The sequence below is a fragment of the Sus scrofa genome, chromosome 13, assembly GCF_054392235.1.
Source record: "Sus scrofa isolate SSC_HxYL_T2T_F1_AM1 chromosome 13, Sscrofa_HxYL_maternal_Yorkshire_Landrace_v2.0, whole genome shotgun sequence".
Lineage (NCBI taxonomy): Eukaryota > Metazoa > Chordata > Mammalia > Artiodactyla > Suidae > Sus > Sus scrofa.
The window spans coordinates 61,424,922-61,431,848 of NC_139395.1; positions in this window are offsets into that span (position 1 = coordinate 61,424,922).

The following is a 6,927-nucleotide window of genomic DNA, read 5'->3' on the forward strand; positions in this document are numbered from 1 at the left end:
AAAAAAAAAAAAAAAAGTAGGTTAGATCTATAATATCAGCTATCTGGTTACCCATTTTTTGTCTAGGCCCAGGTAATTAAAAGCTAGCTAGTTTTGTCAACACCTATGTTTTTAAGATGACAAACCTCAGGCCAATTCTGACCAATAGATATGGTTCACTGACCTGTATATTTTGCTCTTGTTGCTATGTCTTTAAACCTTGAACTGGAATCGCTGAAATGGAGCAACAGTTCTTCTCTATATGACCTTGCCTCACCATTATCCAATATCTTTTGCGTGGACAAGAAGACACCTTGAAGTTACTACTCAACCTCCTGGAGAGACTTGAGGTTTTGACTTCTGCTGCATAATTTACAAAATCACCTTCAATACCAGCATTCCTTTCTGATGAATTCTAACTACCTCATATTTTTTCTTCATTTCACTAGTGAAAGGATAAGTTTTTTCCATAAGAATTTTAATTGTTCCTGGGTGAGTGATATAATACTACATGAAACTTCGGGAGGAAATAAATTTTTCAGTAAGAGTACAGAATTACCTTGTTGTATGATTCATGGTACAGTTCAGATTGTTGATGTCTTTTGGACTGGCTTGGAAATTTGGGGCTGATTGAGTGAAACGTCAAGACTGGGAAATGACTTGATATTAGCAAAAAGCGCATATCACCGCCAGACAGGAATTAGCCCAGAGAATATATTAAATTGTAGGAGGTTTACAGTGGGCTTTTTAAAAAATAGAACACAGTGAGGAGGCTAAGAGAATGTGAAATGCCCCAAGGCAAGTTCATTTTTATTCTGTAATGAATAGGAAATACAGTGAAGTAAAAGCAGAACTAATGAGTCAAAAACAGGAGTTCCTGTCGTGGCGCAGTGGAAATGGATCCAACTAGGAACCATGAGGTAGTGGGTTCGATTCCTGGCCTCGCTCAGTGGGTTAAGGATCTGGCATTGCCATGCGCTGTGGTGTAGGTCAAAGGCATAGCTTGGATATGACGTTGCTGTGGCTATGGTGTAGGTCTGCAGCTACAGCTCCAATTAGACCCCTAGCCTGGGAACCTCCATATGCCACAGGTGTGGCCCTAAAAAGACAAAAAAAAAAAAAAAAGAGTTAAAACAGCTAGAGCTATTGAAACAGAATTAATCCTATTTACCTAACTCTGGTAACTGGTAAGAGGGAAAGGTGGTGTTGGAAAGCCAGCACTTGAAGGGAAATGGAATGGTGATGTCAAGAGTCCATGACCACTTCACACATGACTACAGAAAGCTCATGAGTGAAAAAGCTCACTAATTAGGAATAATTGGGGTGATGGCCACTCAGAATCACTGTGAAATCTGAGAAAATCATAAAGATACATGCACGCCAATGTTCACTGCAGCACTATTTACTATAGCCAAGACATGGAAGCAATCTAGGTGTCCATTGACAGAGGAACAAATAGAGAAGATGTGAAGTGTAGATACTTTTTAAGGAAAGGTAGCAGTATTGTTTTCACGGGCAAATACCAACCGCAAATGATTTGTCAAGGTCAGCAAGGTCCGATTGGAGCTGCTAAAGGGTAAAATCATTTGTGTTAGTACACTCATTATAGGTCAGGGGCTGCTTCTCAGGGTGTACCAACCACTATAAAACAGTTTGATGGTAAAAAGCCAAACCATCTCCTGCTAGCTTATCTAGGCTATTTATATGACTATTTTCTTCAAAGATGGCAGCAAAGTTGATTTGAACCCAAGCTCTTTCCTGAGGAATGCATTTCACTATGTTGGTGTCCAATGGATTGAAGTTGTCCCAACGATCTTAAAAGTTCTTACTGTCACCAGTGGGGAAAGGCTGAAAATTAAAAACATGCATATGTTTATGTGTGTGTCACATGTGTATGTGTAAAACTTATTCATTCCATCTACTCTATTCCTAAAACTTATATGATTGAATGGAATGGATTCTAGGAGGCAAGTATGGCCTCCAAATGTTTGTTCTGTGGCTTTTACTTGGTGTGTACTGGGATGCTATGGACACCATGACTATGAGGGACCCCTCATGAATGCATTTGCTGATGACTTCTGAGCTTAGAGTTCCTCTGGAAGCTCTGTTTTATCTATCTATCTATCTATCTACCTATGCCTCCATAATGTAGTTAGTACATTTGTTATAGGTCATGGGCTATTTCTTTCCCCTTGATCTGGGGTGCCTAGAATTCTTTCTGATAGGCAATAGATTCTCAATCAATCAATGTCAATTTATGAGCTGACTAGCCTCAGACAAGAGACAATTTCTTTGAGACTCTGCTTCTGCATCCCTGAAAGGAAGATAAAAGTAGTTTCTCCCGTATAAGTTTACTGTGATGACAAAAAAGGTACATGCCAGAAGATACTTTGGCATGGTCTCTGGTACCCTGGGAGTGCTCCAAAATTGTTGCCTATTATTACTGTCTTTATTCCTAAATCAAAAACTCATGCAGAATCATAATCAGAGTGCAAGAAGGGTGTAAGTAATCCTATGTGTGTGTGTATATATATATATATCTCCCTAAACCCATGCTGAACATAATTGTATTCATGTCCAAACCTATTTAAACAGCTGCTCTTAACCAAAAGGAGTCTTAAGAGAATTTCCATTTCTGAAGTGCTTGTTTAATGCCAGGCCTGGTGACTTCCCAGAGTGAGGTGCTTAAGAAAGGACAGACTAGTTCAGAAGGGTTGCAAATGTCTTGGTGTGATGGTTGGGGTCCATATATAGATGGATTGCTCAGAGATCCTGGAGGAGAAGACTGCCTGGGACTCGAGGGAAGACAGACAAAAAGAACATACCTCAAAAAAGGTACATGCCAGTAGATCCTTTGGCATGGTCTCTGGTACACTGTGAGTGCTCCCAAATTGTTGGTTATTACTATTGCTAGTGTCTTTTTTACTAAACCCAAAACTCATGCAAAATCATAATCCAGTGACTATACCAAATTCTGCACCTATATACATATTCCCCCATCTTTTCTAAGAGTTCTGACATAGGATTAGTGATTACTCTCGCTTGTATTTTGTAAAACCCTATCTTGGGGTTGGAGAGCAGGGAGGGCCTTCTAGACATCACCCCATGGAGGACAGTGTGTAGCAGCTATCTGCCTTCACACCACGTGCTTTGTAAATCAATAGGGCATTTGGGTCTCAGGCTGTGTTACCTTCCTGAAGTCTTAAATACACTTTAAAAGCAATTATTTTGCTTCTAGCTTTGGGAAGGAGTATGTGAAGAGAGGCCTGGCTGAGGCAAAGCTCATATTTCAAGGCATGTCAGGGACAGAGATCGATGATGCCCAGATAACAGTGGAAATGGATGTAAAACATAACCTCAGGTAGACTCATGACAAGGCCCACACAGAGCTCTCTCCCTGCTTCAGAATCAAGAGGAAATGGAGCCACAACATTCAAAACAGGGACTCACAGTTTCAGAATGACGGAAAGCTCAGTAATACGTAATATTGAGGGTTCTTGGAAATAAAGGCAATGTCCTGGCATTGTGTTATACTAGGGTTTTGGAGTGCAAGTGTTTCCCAATAATGTTTATTTGCCTACTTCCTACTCTCTGTGTTTAATTTCTTGGTTAGAATTAACAGTAAAGGCTACATTAAAAAAATCTTTTATTCCATGTGTAAGTGCTTGTTGCAGCAAATCCTTGAAATAGGAAGTGTTTTTTCATATGCCCATTTCACAGATGTGGGCTTACAGAGGTTGAGTCACTTTTTAGTGGCCACAAAGCTGGTAAGTTAGCACCATCAGAATTGGTGTATAGGTCTGTCCAATTTCAACTCCTCCACAATTAAAAACTACTCTATAACACCACAGACTAAACTAGGTTCCCAATGATACTCTCATAGCTCTTTGTATTTTTTTCTTCATAGCATTGACTTTATTTGTAAATAAATACATAACCTTGTGATTACTTTTCTAATACTTACCTCAGTACTAGACAACATCTGTTGAATATGTAAATAAATACAAAGTGGACATAAAGTGAGACTTCTGGTTAAGATAAAAATTCATTTAAATGTTTAAAAATAAATTAAAGGCACCTCAAACTCTTTAATTTTGTGATTTTTCTCCTTCTCAAAATAAAATCAGTATGTAAGGGTTTCTAATAATCCTTCTCATAGTTATTCCACAATAACATGGGAAATTCAAACACTTGTGCAATTAATCAATTTATTGTTTGACTTGTACGCTAATCAGCTGCCAGAATATATCTAAGATGTACCCTCTTACTTCTTTTTACTTCTAGTTCTTAATAGGCACTCAACTAAATTTATGGAACAAACGAAACAAAAATACTGTTGAGGGATTTAATATAATCCCCATGAAAATACTCATGAAATTTTTCAAAGAGCTAGAACACATAATCCTAATATTTATATGGAACCACAAAAGACCCCGAATTGCTAAAGCAATCTTGGGAGAAAAGAACAAAGGTGGAAATACCATTCTCCCTGACTTCAGACTATATTACAAAGACGCAGAAGTGAAAACAGCATGGAACTGACACAAAAACAGACTTATAGATCAAGAGAACAGAATAGAAAATCCAAAAATAAACCCAAGCACTTATGTTTGTTTTATCTATGACAAAGAAGGCAAGAATATACAGTGATGAAAAGACAGTCTTCCCAATAAGTGGTGCTGGGAAGACTGAACAGCTACATATAAAAAATGAAATTAGAACATTTCCTCACACTATATACAAAAATAAACTCAAAGCAGATTAAAAACCTAAAGGTAAGCCTGAAACCATAAAACTCCTAGATGAGAACATAGGCAAAACACTGTGACAAAAATAGTGGGGATATTTTTTGGGTTCTTTCTCCTAAGGCAAAAGGAATTAAAGCAAAAATACAAATACAAAAATACAAACCTAATTAAACTTAAAAACTTTTACACAGCAAAAGAAACCATCAACAAAACCAAAAGACAACTTACAGAATGGGAGAAAATATTTGCAAATAATATGGATAAGGAGTTAATATCCAAAACATACAATCAGTTCATACAACTCATTATTGGAGAAACGAATCAAATAAAAGATAAGTACAAGACATGAACAGACGTTTTTCCAAAGAAAATACACAGATGGTTAACAGGCACAGGAAAATATGTTCAAATCACTGTAATCAGAGAAATACAAATCAAAATCATGAGATAATACCTCACCCCTGTCAGAATGACCATCATCAAATAGTTTATAAATAACTAACAAATGTTGGCAAGGATGTGGAGAAAAGGGAACCCTAATACACTGTTGGCAGGACTGCAAACTGGTGAAGCCACTATGGAAAGCAATATGGAGGTACCTCAAAAAACTAAAAATAGAATCATATGATCTAGCAATTCCACTATTAAATACGCAAAGAAAAGCAAGAGCTAATTTGAAAAGATACATGTATCCCAATATTCATAGAAGCATTACTTACAGTAGCCAAGATCTGGAAGCAACCTAAGTGTCCATCAAAAGATGAATGGATAAAAAAGATGTGGTACAGGAGTTCCCATCGTGGTGCAGTGGTTAACAAATCTGACTAGGAACCATGAGGTTGCGGGTTCAGTCCCTGCCCTTGCTCAGTGGGTTAACGATCCGGCGTTGCCGTGAGCTGTGGTGTGGGTTGCAGCCGCGGCTCGGATCCTGCGTTGCTGTGGCTCTGGCGTAGGCTGGTGGCTACAGCTCGGATTTGACCCCTAGCCTGGGAACCTCCATATGCCGCAGGAGCGGCCCAAGAAATAGCAAAAAAAAAAAAAAAAAAAAAAAGATTTGGTACATATGTCAATGGAATATTACTCAGCTATTTAAAAAATGGTATATTGCTATTAGCAGCAATGCAGATGGACTTAGAGGATATTGCATTTAGTGAAACAAGGCAGACAAAGAAAGACAAATACTCTGTTATCACATGTGGAATCTAAAAAATAAAACAAGGAGTTCTGTTGAGGCTCAGCGGTTAACAAATCCAGCTAGAAACCATGAGATTGCAGGTTCGATCCCTGGCCTGGCTCACTGGGTTAAGGATTCAGCATTGCCATGAGTTGTGGTATAGGTCGCAGATGTGACTCAGATCCCACGTTGCTGTGGCTATGGTGTAGGCTGAAAGCTACAACTCTGATTAGACCCCTAGCCTGGGAACCTCCATATGCTGCAGGAGTGGCCCTAGAAATGGCAAAGTCAAAGATAAATAAATAAATAAATAAAATAAATTTCTTTTCTTTTTTTTTTTTTTCTTACTATTTTAGGGCTGCACCCACAGCATATGGAGGTTTCCAGGCTAGCGGTCAAATTGGAGCTGTAGCTGCCGGCCTTCACCAGAGCCACAGCAATGCCAGATCCAAGCCACGTCTGCAACCTACACCACAGCTCAGGGCAATGCTGGATCCTTAACCCACTGAGCAAGGCCAAGGATCAAATCTGCATCCTCATGGATCCTAGTCAGATTTGTTAACTGCTGAGCCATGAAGAGAACTCCAAACGAATGAATTTCTATAACAAAACAGAAAAAGGCTCACAGATATAGGAAAGAAGTCAGTAGTTACCAGTGGGGAGAAGAGAGAGGGGAGGGACAAGATAGGAATATGGGATTAAGAGATAAAAATTACTGTGTATAAATAAACAATAAGGATATATTGTACAGCACACTGAAAAGTTATTTTGTAATAACTTTAAATGGAAGTTATTAAATAGATTAAAGTTATTTAGTTTTATATAGTTATTTTTGCAATAACTTTAATCTATGAAAATATCAAATTACCTTGTTGTACACCTGAAACTAAAATAATATTGTTAAGTCTAGTATATTTCAACGTTTAGAAAAGGAAAAAGGAATACTAATGAGCTATTCATATTTTAATGAAAGTAAAAATGCTGGCACCTTTACATGTATCTTTTCTTTTTGATATGAATTTAGAG